Here is a 24,847-nt window from a genome sequence, read left to right on the forward strand (position 1 = left end):
GTTATGATAGCCTGTAAGGGCACTGGACAGTCAGATACAACATCTGTGTAAATTGAGTATTTAGTACCATCACTTTGTATTGTTGTGTATGTGTTGGCCCAAGTGCTTCACTCCCGCAAGTAAAAAGCCAAAATGATTCCACTGACTTCTGTTTAGAGACTTGGGATTTGTTGGTATAGATGAGGCCAAACTCATCACAGAGTGCACCTTAGGGTAAATAAAAAACGCAGTGGGAGGTAATGGAAAATCAGCTCTATTATAGTTTCCCTTCCTTGTGCACTTCGGGTTAAATTCTCCCTTCATTTTTTCCCTTGCATAATAGAAAAGCAGCTCAGCTGAATCCCTGGGACTGTGCCAAAACTGATATAAGCAGTGGAAGTGTTAAGCCTATTGTCTAGGAGTCTATTGATTGCATTGTCCCAAAGGACCATTTCTGAGTTGACAGACCATAGCTTTTTATTATTATTTGTTCTTTATTATCCTTATTAAAAAAAAAAGAATAACAAAACATGATGTAGACCACACTCAGAAGTCCTCCTTCTGCCCTCTGCTCACTTGAAAAACAAAATTAGAGAAATTTGGAATGAGGATGACACTGCAAAGCAGTAGAAAGATCAGAGAAAGTTTTGGTTAAAAGAAAGTCTTATGGCACTTATGGAACAGTTCAGAGCTCCTGGTAGAATAACAGAGAGGAGGGCTTTTAAGCCTTATGTTCAGAGGCTTGAAGGTGATCTAAATTGCATTCTTCTGAGTACAGTGTTGGGGGAGATCTTTACCTTTAAGATTCAGTTTAAGAGCTGGATCTGTTGGTCCTGGTTTCAGTTTTACCAAAATCAGTTTACCACTGAATTTGCCCATTCACATGTTCTGTATACATCTAAAAATATAAATAAATAAAAATAAAAACTGCCTGGCATTTCAAATACTCTGTTGCTGAAGTCAGGGAAAAAAAAATACAAAAAACTGTTGTGGCATTTCTCATCTCCATCTTCTATTCAGTCTGCTGGCCTGCATGCTGAGCCTAGCAAGCTAAGATGCAGAGAAGGTAGGGTAAGTGTGGTGGGTTTGCAAAGGTGCTGTTTTTTCCAAATACGCCTTTCCTCAGCCTTCCCAGGACCCTGTCGAGGGTGTACTGAAGTGATGTCTGGGAACATTTTGCAAATGTTAACCTTAGCCAAAAGTCTGCCCCAGCTGGAAAACAACATGCCTTTTCCTCTTTCCTCTGGAAGACCACAGATATTTCAGTGTGGTAACGTGGGCCCTACAACAAGTTTTTAGACTTCTTTTTCATTGCCACACTCCTACCCGAGTTAAATTTTAGCAAAAAAACAGTACTGTTGCATCCTTTTTTTCCACCCACGTAAGATTGATGTGAAATATAAAAGCTTGTTTTATGCCTCTCAGTCCTCTCTGTAATGAATGATTTTCTTATTCTTGAGAGTTAATAAAATTCTACCAAATGCATTGCTTCTTCCCAACCACAGCCCTCATCACATGCATGGCAAAACAGTTCTTCTGGCAGTGGGCTTGCCTTTTCTACCTTTCATTTTTTCAACCCTGGTCCTTTCTACCTTTGCCAAAAGCAGCACTCTGTATGGTTCATTCTCCTGTAACAAATGCACTTCGACCCCTCAGTTCTCCAAAATCTAGCCCAAATCTTAACTTTGCTAATATCCAGGGCAACGGGAGACTTACCTCTCCCAGAGTTCTTCTATGTTGTTGTCCCACTGCATTTAATCTTTCAAAGCCCACTCTGATCAGTAATAAATATAACTATTTGGAGAAAGTCCTCGTTCTCCAAAACTTAAGCTGTTTGTCCATCCTGCCAGAACATAAACCAAGACAGATATATCTATATTAAAACAACAACAATAACAAAGAAAACAGCATGTGTTGAACTACCTTCCTCATTCTAGTTGTCTGTGCAGCCTGTAATAAACGTTTTTTGACTCTACTTCTAGAAGTGTTAGCCTAACCATAACAACAGTACATGCAAATAGACCAAAGTTATATTTTCCATTTTTTTAAAGGTTAGTATGTCTTCTAAGCCATATTTCTCACTCTGCTTCTCCAGACATCACAACTTAAGAGTTTCAAGGTTGTAGTACACACTGAAGACTGGTTTGTAGCTGAAAACTCTGAAAAACAATATTTTCACAATTTCATTGTCGTTCTAAGTTTCTGAGGTATGCAGCATCCATAAACTTAAATACATAAAGGTCTAATTTCCCAAACCCGTTGTTCCTAGTCTGAGCTCAAATTATGATTTATTATTCTATTAGATTTTTAAAGTAATTACTAGCTCTTATGATCACTCCCTCTCCTTTGTTTCTGAGGGTTAGAAGATCCAGCAATAAACTGACTTCTACTTTTCTAATTCTCTTTGTTTCTATTCCTGTCTTTAAACCTAACCCTCACTGTAGACATAAACACAACCCCAGGCTAAACATATCCATTATCCCTCAGGGATCTTTAGTTTTTCAAGTATGCATCATACACCAGTGAAATTTCACTAGGGAAGTTTAATTTCCCAATGTATAATATATACTACAATGAAAGTCCTAGGTTGCAAACCTCCATCTATTGAAAAGTAATTCCATCAGAATATTTTATCATCGATACTCTAGTCTGTACTCTTGTGATCCGAGTAACTTGAATTCAACTAACTTTCTGCTTCTTACTTCTCTATACTTAAAAACATGGAAAGGTCTTACATGGATTTAACAGAACCTTAAACATAATCTCAGGATCTCTATAAAGACCAAAAATGAATGTAGCTTTAGTGTCTGCAGACCCAGACATCACCATTTATCATAATTTTTCCTGTGCAACGTGCTCTAGGTGATCTTGCTTGGCAGGGGTGTTGGACTAGATGATCTTCAGAGGTCCCTTCTAACCTTGGCCATTCTGTGGTTCTGTGATCACTTTTGTAAGAGGGCAGTATCTGACAATATATCTATTAAAATCATGAACTCTTATTTTTCTAGATGCCTATCCAGTCAGTAGTGCAAGATTAAGCCTGAGCTAGACTTAGTCAGTAACAGTTATAAAATTGATTTAATTACTTTAATATCATATACCCTTGTCTCTGCTGAGAAGACTCATCAGTGCACTGGGCAACAAATTATGTCCTACTGCTCCTCTTTAACCTAACTCCTTTAACACGTCCTTTCTTGTATCTGTCTTGGTAAAAAGGGCATGTACACTTGTCTTTCACTTCTAATTTAAATGATCTTAGGAAATTCGTATCTAGGAAAGGCAAATAATTTTGTAATTGTATTATTAAGTGGTTGAGTCACCATCCCTGGAGGTCTTTAGAAGACGTTTAGATGTAGAGCTTAGAGATACAGTTTAGTGGAGGACTTGTTAGTGTTAGGTCAGAGGTTGGACTAGGTGATCTTAGAGGTCTCTTCCAACCTAGATGATTCAGTGATTCTGTGATCTTTTTTTTTTTTGAGGCCATTCTCCTTTTTAGTAAAAATAGAAACTGCCTTTTGACAGACCTTTTATCTTCTTTGAGCTAATATAATAAATAGATCCTTTGTGTTCATATAAATTTGACAAGTGTGTCCAAACTGTAAAGCGAATGATAATTGGCTCTTGTCTATATGTATATCTATATAGTTTTAGTCCCATTCAGAAAGATGCACTACAAAAGTCAATGAAAGATTTGGGGATGACAAGCAATTGTGAATCCTACATTTCTTGACTAAGAATAGTTATCAGGCCTTTATTATATCTGTGCTATAAATGCTCTTTTCCTCATTTACAAGAAGATTAATCTAGATGTCCAACACTGTTTAGTGGTTTTGTAAATTAACCACATCATAACAGATATCTTTGACAGATTCTCAACTAACTTTTTGTTCCTACCCATTTGGAAGAGAAACAATAGTGTTACACATTTCTAGAGAATGTAGTACCAACCTAGAAAAATAAGGTCAGGTAATGTCTAATTCAAAAGTTTACCCAGTTATAGATTTCTATACAGTTGTTCTCATCTATGAAATCTAGCATTTTATACTATTTAGGCAGCTTTTTTTGAGTAGTCTGCTTTATATCTGTAGTAACTTCACAGTTCCCTGATTATTAAATACTACAGAATAAAAATATGAGAATATATGAATGGGTCTCCAAATAGTCAAGCTTACCTGTAGCTTCATCTGTGATACTATAGTACCTTTACACATACCAAGGTAAGTCCTGGTGTATTGGGGTATTACAGTGGGTAATAACACAGTTTTGGTGGTAACCACTGTAGATCTCACCCCCCTGAGCGTCTTGAATTTTTCTCTTGGTTTTGTGTGTTAATTAATAGAGTTTATCCAAGGCCTGATATAACTAAAGATCCATCCAAATGTGAAAATCAGCTGTTATTCTGCAGGAGAGTGTACGTGCTCTTTAAATGACTAGATTCAGTCCCAGAGCAGTGTAAGAAATGTGATAGAAGGGTAAAACTGGCTCAAAAGTATCTGTCTATCCTATTCTAATGATGGCTGCAAACCAAAGCTCCCCGCGGTACACATCACAGCAGTTAGCTATAGACTGATCTTGTGAAGAAAACCACAAGTGTACCTTAATACCACTGCAGTCTTGCTGGCTCTGCTTGGCTCTGCAGGATTTTATTTGTATTTAGGATTAGGTCTTGACAGTTCAAAAGCTTTTTGGCCATATAAAGATCCAGGTCTATGCTGGTAAAACACACTTGAGTTAATATTGGGTTTTAATAGCACAGGAACCTTTCAAATCAAGACGGCTTTGGAGTTTCCCGATTGTCTTTGTTCAGTGACCCAAAACAACATCTATGTCTGGTGTTTGCTTCTCAGTATAGATCTGCAAGCACAGAGGGATCCTATTTCTTGTTTTACTTTCTTTTAGTAACAGAAGAGAGAGCATCTTTCTGGACCTTACACACGCTTTTTCATAGAGATGTATAGTTCCTTATATACTCATTTGCTTTACATTAAAGAGCACTTATTCAGATTTGCTTTAGGTTTTACAGGGCTGGAAAACCTAAATCATATCTGGACTAACTGAGCTGAAATCTCTCATTGAAGATTCAATCCTGTTTGTCAAGGGATTAAGCCTGTTCCTTCACTGGGTTCTGTTCTGTAAGTCTCTGACTTATGGAAGATTCTGTAAGAATATATATTCTGGTAAGATTCAGCTTCTAGACATAAATTTTGACTACTTCAGCCAGGTTACCAGTAGCTGGATTCTTTTGATGTTCCCTTCAGGAGTCTGCAACAGCTCACAGTGATAGGACGTCACAGCTGCCTGAAATGCATTCATTCCACAGAAGGCCTGAAGGCTTACATCTGTACCTACAAGAGCATTGTAAACCTTCCTTCTCTTTGCAAACTCCATTTGACGAGCAGCCCTCATCACAGCATCTGTCTCTCTGATTCTCTGCATGGGTGACTCTCAACTCCCTGTCTAAGCAAACCCAGATAATGTGTCCTTTTCCAGTCTCTGACGTTTTGGGTCTGCTTTGTTCCATGTCTGAATCATAGGAAAACTGTTGTGTGAATGAAGCTTTTTTTTTTTTTTTTTTTACTTGATCCATTAAAGTTAAATTAAGCTATGCAACTGTTTTCTTTTTCTGAAACAACTTCTTTTATTTTCCTTGGATTTAATTCTGTGCATTCAAGCAGGAAGTTAAACAATGTCAACCTGAAGAAAATGAATCCTATAACATGCAGAAAAAATAGACAGGGGAAATGGTTGTTATTACATTAACATCTTACCTATGTCTTTCATGGAATTACTGGAACATCAAGGAGAATTAACCAGCTTGAAATTTATTTTTAAATGTGCTTTCTCATAAAGTGTATCATTTCTCCCATGCATTTAATTTTAGTGATAGAAGAAAACAAGTGTTGGGATAATGTTATTGTAAAACATCTCTCTGGAGTAGGTAATTCTTTTATGTGTTAACAGTTTTCTATCACTATTATCTTGTTGAAATTGCTTCCTTAGCTAAACTGTTTAGGGCTGTTGCTAAAGATGAACGTATCAAAACCAGGTTATGAATTCTGCCCTTCTAGAAGAGATCATTCTGTCTGAATCAAGTGAACCTCGAGTTGTTTTGGGAAGAAATCTACTACTTATTGGCATTCTTATCTGTTTGTGTTAGTCCTCCTTACTACAGCTCTAGATGACTTCAGGCTGCTGTGGTGGATTCAACTTTCCTTTTTATCCAATTCCCAATGAATGCTTTTAGGGGCTCTTTCTTCATGACTGCTGAGGTGATAATATGGATCTTGTAGTTGGAATCTTGACTTGTTTTAATGAGTGGGAGTTTAGGGACTGAATAAGCTTGAGATCTGGAGTGAGAGACATTTTCTCAAGCACTCATATCAGAATCCTGGAAACCCTCATTGTTTCGTGATCCTTTTGGTACCACCATGGACTTTACTATTCTGTTGTGTGACTGCTTCAATTTTTAATAGTAAGTATATAGGTAAGTTTTTTAAATAGAGATTGTGCTGTAAATTATTAGTATAAAATAAACAGTAAGTGCACAAAAACCCACCCCACAATCAAACTAATTGCTGACAGGTGTCTCACCTGGCAGTGAAATGCAGCTGCTCTCTGAGGTGGAGCCTGTCAGTGCAACTCGTGTTTTGGTGTAGTGCAATAGAAAATGCAAGAACAGTTTAATGAAAGAGAACATGGAATAACAGAAAGGATTCTGAAAAATGCCAGGTGTCATGTCCTTGAATACCAAGTGCTGCATTATTCTCTCATAAAACTATAACAAATAATTGACTGGAACTCTGTTCCTTCTGAATGATCCTTTGGGGAATTCAGCAGTGCAGAATAGAAACAAACCTGACAGATGTGCTCCTTTACTTCAGGTTTCTGTCAGAGCAACTGTATCTTTTTTATTGGGAACTTAGTCAAGGGCTCCTTAAAGGTATTTTTGCCGTTTAACTTGATCCTTCTTTTTCCTGCAGAAATGTAGGACAGGAATCCTGATGGCTTCTATGTTGCTGACTGTCACTATGAAGCGTGACAACAGGAGGTCTTCAGTATTGAGCAAACGTATGTGTTTTTATTTGGCTATGTTGCCACCTTGAATAGTTTCTGTCTCTTGCTTCTTTTGCTTTTTCTTCCTCTTCCCATCTAACTTTGGCTATATCATTCCTTGTTTAGATATGTTCATGAGCTTCCTTCAAATTCTGTTATTGTCACAACACAACTTTTCAAGTATAGCTGCATAATGCATGCCTTCATCCCTTTATTTTCCTCCCATTCCCCCTTCATTGCCTATATACTTTTCAAATTTTAGCAAGCAATAGCTATACCTTTCAAAGCTTATTTGAACTGCCACACTCTTCTGAGATGCAGAAGGAAGAGTTGTATGTCACAGTTCTGCATTATTTAGATGTAGCTCGACATCTTTTTAGTATCTGTTGAACCATACAATATTTTACATATTTTACATACAATTTTATTTTCTGGGTATTTGTTGTCAGACCTCCCACAGTGGGGCAGCAGTAATTTTCAAGTTACTGTTATGTGGGGGTTGAATTTTTGGTGAGCAGCCTTCAAAGCTGGCTTGCCATTTCAGAGTGTTATGAGCTCTGGCATGAGCACTCAAGAGTGTAAAAGGAGTAGTTTTCATTCTAATTACTGTTCCTGAAGTTTCAGCTGTTTAGGCAGAAGAAGGGTCATGGGAGCTGTAGAAAACTGAGCCAACTAAACAGATGGGATCTTCTAGTCCAGCTGAAAGAAATACTCTTCCTCCAGAAAAGACAAAGAAGATTTTAGAGCTAAAAAAAATTCTACATCACCTGCTATGTTTGAGATCTTAGTGCTTCACAATAAGCATCAGAGAAATTCTGCAAGGAAGGAAAAAACACAGTTCAGTTAGGATTTCACAAGCCAAACACCGATTTTTAGGGTGTCTTGTTATCCATATTGGCTATGAGGCATTCAAATGAAAAATATGTAAGTAGCAGTGGCTGGATGTTTGCTCGGGCGGAATGAAACAAGAGGATAATAATTGTAGAGGGAGATGAGATTACACCAGTCCCAAGAATGAGAACACTTCTAATCTTTTTTTTAGTTTATAGTGCTATGACAGCCTGAAAAATAACGTACAAGCCAGAGAAAAAGACTTGTTTCTTGCCTGATATATATGCAGTCCAAGTAGAGACATGCTGTAGAGGAGTGCAGGTGGAGTTGCACTACAGAGCAAGAAGTCCTGAACAAATACAAGACAACTGATCAGTGTGAGCTATGAGAGGGATGACAAAGTGACTTTCTTTGCTATAGTCCGAGTCAAAAAGCAGGAAGGGAGGCAGACAAACCTGCACAAGCTGGAGGCATCCTGCTGTTGTACCCTGTTGTTTCAGTTGGATTCTCCTGCTTCTGCAAGATGGACTAACAACAAAGAAATCAGTGTAATTGTCAAGAAAATTATTTTTGGTGGAAAAGTGGTTAAATGAAAAGAATAGTTCTGCATAGTGTTAAATGTAGCATAACTAATATTAAACACTACAGATGACATATTTACCAGCCAAAAATATAAATAAATGGAAATCTAAATGTGAGCCACTTAATCATTTCTATTTGTTGTTTTTTTTCCTCTTTTTCTTTTTTTTTTTTCTCCTAGATAACATCCAAATAAAAACTGATCAGGAAAGATGGAAAAGTAAAGTGAACAATCCAAAATGTGCTGACCTTGGGAGCGAGAAGGAAAATCCAAATGTGCCTGTTCACTGGTACAAGGTTAGGAACAAGGTACACAAAAGGAAATGGAAGAAGTCTTCAGGGTTCCCAGAATGAAATTTGAATGTCTGTCTATTTCCATCTGTACTAGAGGATGTTGCTGGAAGATGTGGCCACTAATCATCTTTGCTGTAACACAGCAGTGGAGCCTGAGCTGGAAAAATGCTGTTGTTTTTATACCTCCATTTAGAAGACATTGGTTATCTGCCCAATTAAACCAAATGCTAATAAACCTAATTTCTCTAGCGTTGTCTTAAGTGGCACATATCTATAAACATTTATTACACTGAATTAAGTGTAATAAGTGGGCAATGTTCACTGTGACCTCGATAAAACCTTTTCAAACATTCTGCTTCCAGGCTGCAGTTCTGCATGCTTGGTCTGCACAAAATGTTTTTGGAAGGGAAGCATAGGTAAAAGACCATTTAGTATACTTCCAAGAGAATAGGAGTTATTCATTATCCTGCCCTCTCTCTAAATATACCCAGCTGGGTATATAATCCTTATTTTCCCATCATGTACTATAGACTCTTCTGGAATCTAATACTAGCAGATACCATTTCTCTTAAGATTAACAGTAAAGTTCATTTATCAGAAATAAATATTGAGCAGCTAGGAAAATTTGCAGTCAATACTTATCCAAAAGGAAAGTAGATTTTATTTTAATTGGAACAAAATTTTGTTATAGATTGTGCATTGTTAAATACCTTGCAGTACATAGACTATTTACAGCCAAGGCAGAGTAATTAGGTCATGGCCCAGGGTTCCTATTCGTCCTCTGTTTTGGGTAGTATGTTCTCCAGAAACATCCTGTTATTTATTTTATTTTTTTTGAGGAATTTTGAATTCAGATGTATTTATTGACTTTCCTTGGTTGTATGGATTATTTGCAAGTGAGTCTCCAACTTCAATGGAGAATACAAGAATCATGGAGCAGGAAATACTGAAATACATGTATAAATTGAAGCCAGACTTGATTGACTCCTTGTCTTCTTGGAGTTGATTTTAACCTATTAAAATTCATAGGGGACTTCCTTGCTATCACCGTATCATAAATCAGTTTCAGAAAATAGGTCTTTGCACCCTTCTTAAAATTAGAGTTAGTGATAAGATTTGACTCTTATTTTGCTGTAACAGAGCATTTGATCACATGGGATTATTTCTGTTCCATGCCACAGAAGAGCCATGAGGGTCAGGCATGAGTACTCGTGGTTTAAAGTTTAAAGTAAAATCACCATAATTACTTTTAATAATCTCTTTACACTTGTTGCAGCACTGACAATATCAGTGAGGAGATTGTCAGAAAAATACCGTCTGTGAGAAAGAAAAGGTAAGTTATTTTTGCACGTCATAGCTGGCAACTATAAAAGAAAGGTAGAAATCCTTATCTTTTTTTTTTTTTCAGCCCTGACAGCTGGACAGAAAAGCTGAGTCATATTAACTGGCTATTGGCAGGTAAAACAGATCAGGTCAAGCCCATTCCATGAACTACATCAAATGCAATTAATCTTCACAGAAACTGTAACTTGATTTTTAAGAGCATTTGGACTTAATAGTGAAAAATTTAGACTGCTTTAATCTACACCCATCCTGTCATTTATATATATGGGTCCTTTGTTGCAACAATTTTCTCTCCAGGCGTATGGCTGATCCAATACTTAAGAAGTTCAATTCCTATGTTTTTTACCTGTGAAAGTGCAAGTTCATTTCGATAAGTTGTACTGGTTGCCTAAATTATGGGGATCTCAGAATGCTGTTTGTATTCATGGGTGGGATGTTCTCTTCTGCTCTGCACGCTAATTCTGTAGCCTGGTTTTCCTTCCTTTTGCTGTAGGGAGCCTTGTGTTGCTCCCTGACCTGCGTGTGTCTACACTGCGTTCTAGTCTCCGTCGTCAGGCTTTGTGTGTATGTGTGACTCTAGGGACCTAATCCAAAGATATTAAAGTCAGAGGGAATCTGCTTGCTTAGATGGATTTGCGGTAAGGTCTGGAAGGCCCATGCTTACTCCCAGGGAAGGGTTAAACAGCTGTCTCTTAGTCTGAAAGTGGGCAGGATATACTTCTACTCTGGATTAATAAAAATGCAAATGAATCTAATGTAGAAGAGGACTGAATAATCGATGGTGCACAGAAAGACATGCTGGTGCTATTAAACATGACCACCAAAGATGACAAAGATAATCATAACATTTTATGTGAATAACATCATCAGGAGAAATGTAGAGCCAGAGGGACTGGCATCATATCTACTTCTTACTCTTTGTGTTCAGCTGCTACGCCATAACATGCCAAACACAGCTCTGGATCTACATTTTGGAGTGGCTTGGAGGTGAGCTTCCCAGTTCTGAGTTCTTTTCAAAAAGATTGCCTGTTGTTTCTGGGGTGATGCACAAGAAGCAAGCAAATAAATAAATAAAGGGGAAGTGAATCTCTTAAGATTTATTTCTTCAGAATAGTCTTTGGCCACAGGAGGGCAATACTGTTCTATAATAAATTTGACATGCTTTACTCACTGAAAATCTAATTTGCAAACAGGTAGCTGAGAGGAGAATAGGATTGATCGTGTTTAACAGTCATTGAAGTCATATTGATCAAAAAGCGGATTTACGCCTTAAGCTATGTTTATAAGTGTCGACCAGCTAGTGCTCCCAACACGGCTGTGAATTTCATCTTTTCAGGAGAGCAAATTGCAGCACAGACACTGAGAGCTGCAATAAGATTTAAGGAACTGCTGCTTCCCTTTCCTTGGTTTAAATTGCTGCTGGTGTATGCCCTCCTTCCTACCACACTGTGAACTGGAGACCAGACCAAGAGGTGGCACAGGCAATGCAATAGTAAGTATGGCAGCCCCTCATGGCGCTGGTGGAGGGTTCTTTGCCCCTTGTCCTGCAGCTGTTTCAAAATGCCCTAGAGACTTTAACTGAGCACAGTAAGAGTGTGTGACTCTTGCTAATACTGGTAGAACTATTTAGCTGAGAAGCATGGGTCTCATTTTTCTTTCTTTGCTTAAGAAAGTTTGAAATTTCTTTGTTTTGCCCAGAGGCCGAGGGCATGTTCTTCTGTATTAAGATCCAGACATAGGAACAGGACTCTAACTTGTTAGGTTATTAGGGATAGGATTAGTTGGTTTACACTGTCTGAGAGTTTAGTGTGAGGATGATGTTTGTCAGAGAAATTAGATGTTTCTGTGAGTACCTTTGGGCACTTAATACATTACTTAAGTACCATACATTACTTCAAATACTTAAACATTAACATGAACATAATTTGTAGAGTTTGGTTATCTCCTGAATTTGTCTCGGTTTCTCCTGAGTCTGGAGACAGTCAAACTCCCAAACTAATAGAAAAGAACAAGAAGGCTTCTCAGGGCAAACTCTCTCATCTATGTTATTAGTATGTCAGGAAAGGTCTTCAAGAAAAGTTGAAATCATATTAAAAGTTAGAAAAGCATATTTATGAAGGATAGATTGCCAGCTTCCAAGCTAACCTTTTAGGTCAACTGGAAATGAAAATGTTTCACGGAATGAATGATCTACTACCCTTTTAGCTTCTGTTTCTGAATAAAGGCTCAACGAGGTCCTGTTTGGAAGGACAATTCTTCTGAGTTTTTTTCTTCTGTTTTTCAGTTTGCAGTTTACACAGTATGTCTGACATGCCTGCAAAAGTGGAGACCCTTGCCCTTACCTTCTCTTTAAAAGTTGTTATATTTCCTCTGAATGTTTTTAAGGAAAGAATGAACAGTTGTGTAAGGTATGTCCTAAATGCAAATTTCTTTTTTGTGGTATTTTAATTTTTTAACTTTTTTTTTGTTGGTTTGTTTCATAATCCAGAACATTGTCTTTTGTTTTGCTAGAATAAATTTTATTGCTTTTATTTTTAATCTCATCTAACAGGAACCAAACCAAAACTGACATTTTTGATACATTTGCATTGGCAAAGGGGTAAGGAACCCAATAAAAATTGTAAGTTCTTTGCAATGCTTGTAACCCAATTTGGCAATTATCTTCCAAATTGTTGAAATCATTTTGGGAGCTGGTATTGTCAAGTGCTGAGAAAAAGAATGGAATTCCTTCTGGAGAACAACCACCACTCTCCTTCAGACAAAGGGCAGGCAGTGATGAAGAAGGCCATGAGGTGATGAAATTAAGTTTTACCAGTTGAGTAAGAGGTTTTTTGGGGTGGGCGTGGGGGGGCTTAGGGGGGAGAATCTACATTTTGCAGTTGAGACACTTAGATAAGACTACTTTTATTCTTTTAACATGTCACTTATTTTGTATATACGGTGAAGATAAAACAGCTGGAGTCAGTCACCCACCCAAGTCAGTGGTGGCATTTTTGTATGTACTTGGGTAAATCCCTTTCTCAGTTACCTTCACAGTCCCTTTTTCTACTTGAATCACTGTATTCAAAGTCCCCTACACGACTTTAAAATCTCACCCTTAAATATTGAAGATGAATTAGATTAGCGCTTCTTTGAGTCACTGAGTGTCAGTTTTCTAACACTCAAAATGTGTGAAAATGGTCTTGTTAAAGATGATTTTTGTTACTTTCTGAGATTTTGTCTACTCTCTGCTACACATACATTGTATTCCTAGATAGATCTACACATATTGACTCTTGGAGGAGTCAAGTGTCAACTGAATGTCAGAGAAATTGCCTTTACAACCAAATCTGTTAAGGTGTGGAATAACCTCATGAAGAAAGCAAGATACTTTGTGAACTTTAGTGTGAACCAACCAAAACAACAACGAAAACCACGGATAATGTTGTCCTCCATGGGGATGAAGAAAGTGGCTAAGCATTGATAGTACTTTTCTACTTAATTAGTGTTTATCATTTTCTTCTGCTTTTTAAATAATTCACAATGAATATTACTTCAAAGGCTGATTTCTATCCCACTTCTGAATGTTAATAGGCAAAACCAACTTCTTTCATTCTTTTTACTCTTTTGCTTTAATAGTATCAACTTATTTTTCTGGCTCATCATGGAAATATTTACTGATTTAGAGGCTAAAAGAGACCATTAAGATGGGCTCATCTGACCTCTTGTGCAAACCAGACCAGAGAACTGAACTCCATAATCTGAGCATCAATTTTTCTTGAGATGAAGAATGTGTCTTTTAGAAAGACAGTACATTTTATTTCAAGACTTTCAGTGACAACAAACTCACTATATTATCTGGTAAGTCTTTGGAATGCCTAATTAGCTTCACTTCAAAATTGTCTTCTGTCTAGCATGGATGTAATTAGCGTCAGATAGCTGCTATGGAATCTAGATGTGTCTGTTTGGTTGATCAGGAGAGAGCACCTGAGAACAACAAAGAATAGTTTGTCTTGTTTCTCCTGGATCCTGATGCCTTTAGCAATCTAGTTGAACTATCCACAAACATTTTTGGTGTAAGCTTGGAAAAACCACACCCAACGTTATAGTCTGGTGTTTGGGGGTCTATGTTATGAAGGTAAGTAGGTCAGAAGTGTGAGAGGTGGCAGAATTCACAAAGGCTAACGTTAGCCAAGACGGTCCAAGTCTCTCTCTGTCATCAGTGAAAATAGAATGGTAATTCCTTCCAAGCATCCAAGTTAGAATATTTAAAGACCTTGCAGGAGACTCTATAAATATTCCATAGTTCCATAGTGTCCATATTGTACACTTCTTTTCTGAGAGGTTTAATTTCTTGCATCTTTTATTTATTTATTTTTTTGGAGTCCTTTGGCTATATGTGGGGGGACTGTTTGAAGAAAATGTCCTTCTGAAGAGAATGGATTGACTTTCATTGGAGAATCTGTCAATAAAGAAAAAAATGATTCAAACATGAGTTAAGAGTAGCTTTCTTGTCTTTGCCAGATGAATTCCTAGGTGGGGGTGCATAGGTTCTTGTTTACAGTTGTACATTAGAGGATAGTTGTGTTGATGTACGTCAAGGACATTGAAAGCGTGTAATAATCAATTACATGAACTAAAATTTCCTCTGACCTCAATCTGGAGGGATGCTGTGTACCGTTTAGTAAGGCTATTGTTTAGTGAATATTTTTTTTTTCAGTTTTATTGTTGTGTTCGTTTTTGTCTTATGCTTTCATGTCATTTGATGATGGAAAAGCACAGTATGTGTGGGACTGTTCCTGAGCTTTAGAAAGCACAGTCACATTTCACTCACAAAAAACATTGTGACATTCAATCTGAAGAAAAATATTGTTCCTAAACACTGGGGCACGTGAATTACAGATTTTTGTTGTTACAAAGAAGAGTGTGCTCTAATCAGTTAACTGTTCAACACAACCCAACAGCTTAAAGGAGCAGAGAGGTTTTCAACAACACTGCCAGCGCACACTGGAGGGACATGATTTTTCTTTTGCTTCCAGCTTTCCCAGAACTGCTGATATTTTACACCAAAAACTTCTCATGTCTCCTATTCATTATTTAACAGGATGCTTTTTAAATCTTACGTAGTCGCTAAAAGTTCCAGAGCAGTGATGCCTTTGGCTATCTAATGTATAGCTCTTAATTTGGTTCTCGTTTTGGATCACACATAGAACCATACAGGCTGACAACTGCTGTCACCCCAGATAGATCACAGAATCATAGATGAGAAGAACCCCTGAAATCTGAAGTGGAGGAAAGTTATCATAGAATATCTGAGTTGGAAGGGACCCATGAGGATTATCAAGTCCAACTCCTGCGTCCCCAAAGGACCACCTGAAAAATCAGACCATGTGTCTGTGAGTGTTGTCCAAATGCTTCTTGAACTCCAGCAGGCTCAGTGCTGTGACCACTGCCCTGGGGAGCCTGTCCCAGTGCCCGACCACCCTCTGGGTGCAGAACCTTTCCCTCACACCCAGCCTGACCCTCCCCTGTCCCAGCTCCATGCCGTTCCCTCGGGTCCTGTCACTGTCCCCAGAGAGCAGAGCTCAGCGCCTGCCCCTCCGCTCCCCTCGTGAGGGAGCTGCAGGCCGCCATGAGGCCTCCCCTCGGCCTGCTCTGCTCTGGGCTGAACAAGGCAGCTCTGGGCTGCCTCAGAGCCTTGCAGGGATGTCACAAGAGTCCTGGAATAATGGGTGCTTCAATATGAGACACAATTAAGGAGAAATAAATAAAATTGACCATTTGAATTGGTATAGATATTGAAGGATGCATGTTCTGTTGCCAGCTCTGTGACAGACCTGCTATATACCTTTATCAATGCCTTTCCTAAGTTTTTCTCTTACCCGCGGTTGTCTGTTTAAAGGATGAAACTTTTGGGATTGGAGCCCTCTGATGTGATTTGGTCAGGCCTACTCTTTCTTTGTGGCTTCTAGGTCTGTCTATAAAATAAATACTAACAGGTTGCTCTGAGGTTTTAGAGAGACACAACTCTGTATACTCTTGTACAATTGATTTTTTTTTCAGGTGTTATCATCACAAAATGATGCAGCTAATCCACCGCTGTGTGAAAGGCTGCTCCTTGGTGATATACTGCAATAAGGGGTGCTTATTTCTATTTGTTAGTTATACTAGGAAAGCCAAAAAAAAAAAAAGAGGAAAAGCAGCTTAAGTTTTTAAACCTATTATGCAGTATTCCAAAAGGTCAAGTTGCTTTTCTTTTAAAATACAATTTAATTGAAAATGGACAGTAGCCTGGATCTTCTTCAGGCGTAATGAAGCAGGCTATTGATATGCACCATGAGTCCCTGATTAAAATCAGAAGGCTAGGAATGTTCAGCCAATTAGGCAATTTGTGAGACATTGGCCCAATTAGTTTGGGACCATGGAGAAGCAGGTACACAGTAAGATACTTTGTGTATTCCCTGTAAACAAACAAACAAAAAAAAACCTACAAGGGGCTGAATGATGTCCAGGCTAATAAAGCCAATTAATTGGCTGAACTCTCTTACTGCTCTTTATTTTGCCTCCAGAAACATTGCTCTGTAATAGAAATTTACCAAGTAGGTAAACATAACATTAGGGAAGCACAAAGTGGTTTTTGTTTGTTTGTTTTATTTTTTTATTTTTTATTTTTTACCTCATAAAAGGAGATAATTCTTCAACTGTTTTATATATTAGGATTTTGCAAAGAACTGTTTCAGAACATGCCTTAAAAATGAAAAAATCCAAAGACGCTGGTGAAATTCCTTGAATGAGATTATCAGTAGAATTCACTTCATAGCTTTTCTATGAATTACAGGAATGATATGAGCAAGAAATTCCTTTTCTTGCTCTCCATTGTTGTTTTCTGGTTGTGCTGCATATGCTGTATCTGCAGACAAAGTAGAAGTTACTCATTTTTGCCTACTGAAAATAAGCGAAAAGGGACAAAGTTACGTTTTCTGCAGAACATAATATGAATACGTATTTTGCCTATTAGATATGCCACAGGATGTCTGAGACCATTAAAACTTTCCTGTCTGGAGACAAGCGGAAGTTTTAGAAATGTGAGGGTTTTTTATGTGGGGAAAACACAAAGGCATCCCAGCACAAACAGTTTAGGAAGAGGTCTACATCATCTCCAAGATTATGTTGGCTTTATTGACACCTGAATTATTGCTGTGAGATATTATTGAAAAGACTAGAAACTGAGAGCTTAGTTTAATATCTGGAAAATCCTCTAATTCTGTGTTGTGAATATAGCAGTTTCTGAACACCTCCTTTTACAAATCCCTGGTTAAAAAAATGACTTTCTTAAAGGAGTACAGAAACTGAAGGACTTTTGGATCATCTTAAGCAGGAAATATTCGCTGTAGAATATGATTACAATTACATACAGATAACTCTCCATGCATTTCAGGTTCCAGTTTTGTCATGTACAGATCCTTGTGAAGTACAAAGACACATCCAATGATGTATTATTTGGTAAGAATATGCCTTATCATGGATCTACCCAAAGTACAGAAAAATCTGTCATTAAGTTTGCAATGCTGGAACTATTTATTTACTTAGTTATATTTAAATAGATGTATTTTATTAGGGAGGAAGGAAATGATTAATTAGCTCTCAGCTAGGAGACATGCACAGGGTATTCATCAGATTTGCCAAATTGGTCACAGCTGCAATTGTTTCTAAACTGAAGAAAATATTGTTTGACACTGGCAAGTAAAGATAGAAAAGTTTCCTTAACTTTGTTAGCAATTCAGTCTCCTGAAGGAAAAAAGTACATTGCAGAGGCTTTAACCAAAAATCAAAGCTTCGCATAGTTTGGTTGGCTGCTGTTACAAAACACGTGCTTCACAGCTCTTGAGTACTTGAAAAACAGGTTGATTTAATCATTGACTCAGGGGCTTTATTCACATGAAAAAGGGAATTAAAGTTCAGCTACTTTGTTGTGGACTAAATATTAATCCCAAGGTGACGGGTACTGAGGTGCCTAAGAGATAGCACTCAATTACTGAAGGTGTTGAAGGTTTTTTGGCAGCCTGGTGCCTATTCATTGCACTTGTGCTGAACAAGGAAGCAACTGGAACAAAAAAATAACAACCACAAATCCTTCAGGGAATGTATCAAGTCAGAATTAAGTTTACTTCTTTTGCCAGCCAAAAATTTCTGGTGGAAAGTGTGATTTCCATAAGTAATGCAGCTGCACGGTGAAGTCTGACGTTGCCTATGAGGTGTTTATGTTACTAGCAGCGGCAGTAAATTAAGGAACATTTACCTATGGCCCAGTCAGCTGGAGCCATTGGCAGTCTGTACAGAGAACAGCATGGCTTTGCTGCAGCTAGCTTTGTGCTGGAAAGTTTCCCTTCAGCTGTAGTCCATGAGAAAAGGCAGTTTGCAAGGAGAACAGAAACGTTCGCTTTGCAGAGGTGTCCCGGCCTGAATACAGGGCACAGCTCTCAATTCCTCCTGTTGCACTTCCACTGTATTTAAAGTAATGAAATGCTTTCTAGGCAAATAAGTGTGAGAATGAGTTTATAGCCTCCAAGCAATGGTATTCCCCTGAGAAAGGTCAGTGCTAGACTCCAGTCACTGAATACCTAATAGAAAATACTGAGAGCATGTGTTGAGGAAGGGGCTCCTTTTTCTAAATTTTCAATTATTCCTTCAAAAGCCTAGACTTAGTAAGAAGATCTGAGGAAGCCCTTCTTTTCTAAAGAAATTGTAAGCGAGCAGTGCCATAGGGTATCTTCCTGCAGAATTAGGAAGGGAAGACAGATTACTTACAGCTTAGGTGTGTACTGACAGAGCAGTGAGCAAACAGGATCATGAGAGAGTGCACCCTTCTCTGGTTCAGCTTTGTGATTTGACTGGTTTTATTTGGGAGTCTCGGCCATACTGCAAGTGGGACAGGGAGTGGGCTGTGCTACCTTGTGACCTGAGTGGGGCTAAGACCTGGGATGGGTATGTGGAGAGAGTCCTGGCCATTTTGGGCACCCTCGGGGTTAGATGGAAGCTGAACGTGAGTTTTGAGGGGCCAAATTTTGGAAGGAGGCACCTCACTGATGCAGTCCCAAAGGAGACACAGGGAGCCTGTCACAGATTGGGTGAATTGCTCCACAATCAATAATAATTACTATTTTTTTTTTCTTCTACCACATATATACCAACTAATTTCAAACTTATTATTCTCTTTTTATATTGTCTGCAGCTCAGAAAATTTTGGAAATTTTTGTTGTTGTTCAGAAAATCAGAATCTGTCTATTTGTAGAGTTAAATTTGTATTTTGACCAATTTTTATTGCTTATTTCCTAAAGGTCATGCTGTTCTCACATGATGTACTGATTCTCTTCAGTATAGTGTCCAAATTTTGGGTCATCAGGAGACTTCATTGACATATTTTTCTTTTAGTTGGTATCCTTTATGAAAACATTATCTGACATCAGTCCCAAGACTGATTCTTTAAAAATTCCAAGAAGTAGAGAGCTGCCTTCACTGTCAGCACTTGGCTTTCTTCAGTTCCTTACTTAGAATTTTTGCCTGAATCCTTAACTCTTGATTTTAAGTCAGTACTACTGGCTTTACACCATATACAGTGCTTTACTGAAAGATTATATCTATTCTATATCTTATTTTGTAATTTTTGGGTCTTAACTTTTAAGCCCATATAATCTCTTTTTCTTTAAAAGACACCTGACACTTACCAAGTACTTTATGCTTTACCTTGATTGTAGTCATAAGCTGCAAAAGAATGCCTGTGATTATTTATCGAAGCTAAAGTGTTCTTCAAAGCAGAAACTGCATCTTTTTCATGTAAAAACTGTGAGTTCAATCAACCAGATAATCATGTTTAGGGTTATGATAACAGATGCATAGCGTCTATGAGTCACCCATATTTTTTTTTCTGTCAGATCCAAAATTATAGCTCACTTTTGATAATTTGTACTCCAGAGTCATGCCTCCAGATGAAAAAGGTGAAGGAACAGCATCTGAAAATGAAATACCATGTGGAGAACATGACAATTCGCTTTTCCTGTCTTGGAATTAGAGTTTAATTACAATCAAAGAACTCTTCAACGTAAATTGCAGTTGCAGATTTTACAGCCACATGTGATGGTTTATGTCTTGCAAGTAGTTTCATGGAATGATTCGCATCAGTATATACTCAATTTGGTAATAATGCTTGTCTAAGAAAGGGCTCTGACTGAGATGATGGGCAATGTTTTTGAAATCTCCAGGGCTCTGCTAGTTCTGAATTTGTTTTTCCTCCAGTTTTCAGTTGTGTTATTGTCCCACAGCTGTGCAAGTCTGGGAGCAAATGTCGGCTTTTCACATTTCTCAATCAACCTCAGTGGAAAAATCAGAAAGTGCAGCTTTAATGAATTGTCATGGCAAACAGTGCAGTTTCTCTAGTCGAGTAGTTCACAAAATTTGCACACTGTGTCCATAAGAAATCTCCATGCTTCTTTGGACAAAATGATATTGAGGTATACAGATAATTGTGTTACACTGATAGTAATCTTGTCCTACTTCAATATCACATAGTTTTACATTTCTGTGATAAGAGAGTTATTTAGGATACACTATTTAGTTTCAACTGCTTGGCCAGCTGGAAATGTTCCAGCTGTGGATTTAGGGTCTTAACTATGCCAGATGATGGGTACATCTGAAAATGTCCTCTTTTCAAAAAGCCAAGCTCCTTTCAGTATAGTAAAGAAAATAATCTAAGCCAGAGAAGGCTAAGGAACAAGAGGGAAAGCATAAGCAGATGCAGGTAAGATTAAAAATAAAATGCAAGTATAATAACCCTGATGGATTGGTTGCATGTAGCAATAAAGGTATAAATTAATACATTTTGTTTCAGTCTCAGATACAAAGGAAAAGTAAATTTTCATTTGCATGTTTTACAAAATGAATTGTAACTAATTTCATCTGGTCAATTTGAAGCTCCTTTCCCCCCCTCTCCCAGTTATGGGACAGAAATCCAGGACTAAATGTTTTGCTTCCACTGTGCTTTTGATTTCATCTGAGTCTGTGCTTGCATAATATAATAAAGAGCTATCCTATATATATGAAAGGCATTGTCTTCCTATTAAATTCATTATACACCTGTATTGGTGAAATTGTATATATAAAGCCTAACGTTTGTCTTTACCTCATCTTCAAAAATGGGCTAATACTTAATTCTTTTTGTAAGGTTTGGTGAATAATAACTTAAGGGTACTCACTTGTGGATCCTCAACAAAAAAGCATAAAAGTTGGTTAGCCCCTGTGCTGCATTTAAATTTCCTCTGTTGTTTAAAAATCTCAAAGCTTTTTATAAACATTGTCAGTTGAATGTTCAGAATGTGGGGAATTGCAGCCTGTTTGCCTGAAGGCTATTTCAAGGGAGAGCTCGTGCCCAGCATCTTGTCTCATTCCCTCCAAGCTGGGAAAACACCCAGATACCCCAAATTCTACCCCTCTGCTGCCTATCATATAGCGGTGTTTTCTTCACGTGCCTTCAGAATAGGTGTGCTCTGTGGTCCACCTGGTCAGTTTTAAAGTTGAATAATTTTGCTTGGTCTCTCCTTTCAATGAACATCTCCAAAAGGACTAGTATCATCAAGATTGCCCTAAATAACTCCAAACCGATAAGCACAAACATAACGTGATTTGGAAGCTCCAATTTAAAGATTGCTTTAATAGCTTCAAGCTGATCACAGCCTTTTGCAACTACTTGTTGTATGTTAGTGTACAACAAATATAAGTGCTTTCCTATTTCTTCTCCCACCTGTTTTACGTGAATGCCTCTTTACAGCAATTATCTTTTATACAAAAGCAATGCATTTCAATGCCCTTACTTCAGCATGAAAGAAAGAGAAAACATGCCAGTATGAACGCTTACATTGTCACAGGAGATGCTGGAATAAGGAGTTTGATTTAAGCCTATCAAACAAATCTTGTTTTAAATAAATCTTTTTTTTTTTTTTTTTTTTAATTCCTTGCAGACTTTATGCTCACTTCAATTTACTTCAGAGCAGGCTGTTTAGTAGTAAGTGACATCATGTCGGAGAGGTCCTCATACAAACATAAATGATTGTTCTCTGTCTGCCACAGGATTTTGAAAATACCTGTGAAAAATTTGAAGGGCATCAGCAGCATTTCTGAGAAGAGAAGGGTGTTAATCACGCATAGCAAATCCAACTAGAAGCTCTCTTCTGTCTAGGTAAGTGACCAGCCTCGAATTGGAGGGGAGGACCAGAAAATGTACTGATATCATGAAACTACAGGGTTTCTTCAGGAAGGTGAAAATGCCATACAGACAGCTTTTAAAACACTATATTGGCTTTTTAAAGAGGATTCAACAGTGTTGAAAATGAGATATGTGAATGGATTGCTTTTCCTGTGATGCTTCAAAACCACAGTTTTCAACCCTTTGACTGGAACAAACCTGCAATCATTTTGCTTCCTTGTTGGGTCTATGACTGTCAGATGTTCTTTAAAAAGACTATTTGGCAGATTTATGAAACAACACATATAAAAAAATCCTAAAGGTTTCAGTATAGTGTCAGATTGCTATGTAAGCTACTGATCAAATGGGCTATTGCAAGCATTTCATGGCACATTGTGCCGTCTTCCATGGTATCTTTCTGAGTCTAAAACTAGACCCTTGGGGAAAGATTCAGGTATGTGTGTTAATATTCTCTGCTCATACAACAGAAGTTTCAGCAGTCGGGCTGAACCTGCTTCCATAGCAGGTTTCAGAGCCTGTGTTCAATGTGGCAAAAATAGGTTGCTGACACTTTGTATGCACTAAGAGATGTTGACTTTACAGAAATATTAAGTGAATCCATTAATCTGTTATGAGCAATTGCCCTCCTGGTAAGTCATACATTTTCCCATTTATTGTATTGTGTCCTAGCCAACTATTGCCCTTTCAGAATAACGTGCCAAAAATCAGCTCAGGCAGAAGTTTACAACTCACAGAAATGGGGCCTATTAAATTCATAAGAGCTTTGGAAACCAACCTATACAATTCTAAGTACATCAGAATTCCAGAGAGGGAACAATCATTATAATTTATATTATTACTATTCAAGCAGACAATAAATGAGGCCTCAGATATATTTTAACTCTTCATAAGGTTTTAGACTGTATTCTCTTTTAGATAATAGGCTTTACGGAAGATCAATATGAAAACAAATGTGCCAATTATTTACACCAAATAATTTGACTTCTGGGAATATTCAGAGATTTCAGAAGAGAAAAGTCACAGCAATAGCACATTAGATCACAAATGCTGTTCTGTGTGTAATGAAACGTTTTGTTATCATTTAAGTGTTAAATGTAATTCACAGAAACGTGCTTCAATGCTTAAAATATGTACATTGTTATAGTTGCTTTTAACCAATTCAAAAAGGAAAATGAGGAATGCTTATGTCCATTAATAACTATGCGAATATGATTATAATAAAGATGTAGTTTCTAAAGATGTAATTTATTTCTTCTGACTTGGTATGACAAAGATCAAAATATATATATATTGTTTTGAGTTTTAAATAAATAGCCCTTTTGTTGTCGTTAGGTAGAATGCAGTTGTCAAATGCATAAGGTTTAAAGCAACATAGACATTTCATGAGGTCATGCTGTCTAGTAATGTAATTTTTATCAATTCTACTAGGCAGAGTTAACAAATTAGAAAATCTCTGTGCAATATAAAATTCTTCACTCCTGTCAGTAGTTATTAATGTAATTCTGTTTACTCTTTCTCTTAGGCTTTTGAACCTCTAGCAGGGGTATACACTTTTTGCCATCTTGAGATTCAGTCAATAAATTCCCAGTGAACATCGTTATACTGTTAATGCATTTAATTATCAGTTATTTGTTATTTCTTTGCCTAAAAAGAATAGCTTATGACAGTACATTTCATTTTTTGAGATGAGCATAAAGATTTTGGATTTTAGTGGATTACACAGTGCTTTTAAAGTAAGTATTCATATAGTTTAGAGCAGTTATGAAGCTTACACTGTTTTTGGTGCACGCTACTCTATTAAGAGTGGACATATATTTTGACTCATATACTCAATCCTTTAGTTCTTCAACCTATATAAAAAAAAAAGAAAATAGAATGTCTATGTAGATGCCAAAGCCACTTCTTACCATGAGAGACCTCTGCACTCCCTGGCAATGTGTGCTGGGTTCTGGCATCAGAAGGCAAAGAAGAGGATATTTTCTATAACATGACTCTGTCCTCTCAAGAAGAAATTCACTATAGATCCACAGTGTAGAATTCACCCATTACCATTTTATTTTGTCTTGCAGAAGGCAGCAAAAGAGAAACGGACTCTATTCTGTGAGTCACAGTGGCTGCTATGCACTATTGTACTTATTCTATCACTTCTACTCAAACACTGTTGACTGTAACCAGGACTCTTCTGTCAAGCAGGCAAATAACACCGACAGGCCTGAAGCCTGGATGTTTGAGTCTAATTCCACTTAGGCTAGGTATGAGGACCACTGCTATATTTGTATGAGTATGTATTTGTTTTTTACTAAAACAACTGAAGACAAATACTGAGTAGAGTAATTTATGAATTGCTTGATGGAGTCTCCATCACTGGCAATCGTAAGTGAAGAATGGAGATTTTTTCTAAAGGGCTCTGCTTTAGGCATGGTTACATTGAGGTAAGTTTGATAGTCTACCTTATGCAGAAAGTTAGAAATGGATTTCACAAAGGTCCTTTCTGGTCTTTCAGAGTAGGAGCACCCTTTTTTTTTTTTTTAA

At 37.5% G+C, this 24,847-nt stretch overlaps 1 long non-coding RNA gene across 1 annotated transcript in view; it reads left to right on the forward strand.

Annotated features, from left to right (window-relative positions):
• Nucleotides 1-24,847, forward strand: part of LOC106034755 (uncharacterized) — a 32,270-nt gene that overhangs the window by 2,551 nt on the left and 4,872 nt on the right. Inside the window, exons 2-7 of the long non-coding RNA XR_001206282.3 lie at nt 6,960-7,047; nt 8,624-8,751; nt 10,013-10,069; nt 11,417-11,572; nt 12,365-12,488; nt 22,180-22,288. This is a non-coding gene — a long non-coding RNA (uncharacterized lncRNA). The remainder of the gene's footprint in view (nt 1-6,959; nt 7,048-8,623; nt 8,752-10,012; nt 10,070-11,416; nt 11,573-12,364; nt 12,489-22,179; nt 22,289-24,847) is intronic.

Source organism: Anser cygnoides, chromosome 4, assembly GCF_040182565.1.
Source record: "Anser cygnoides isolate HZ-2024a breed goose chromosome 4, Taihu_goose_T2T_genome, whole genome shotgun sequence".
NCBI classification, from domain to species: Eukaryota; Metazoa; Chordata; class Aves; order Anseriformes; family Anatidae; genus Anser; species Anser cygnoides.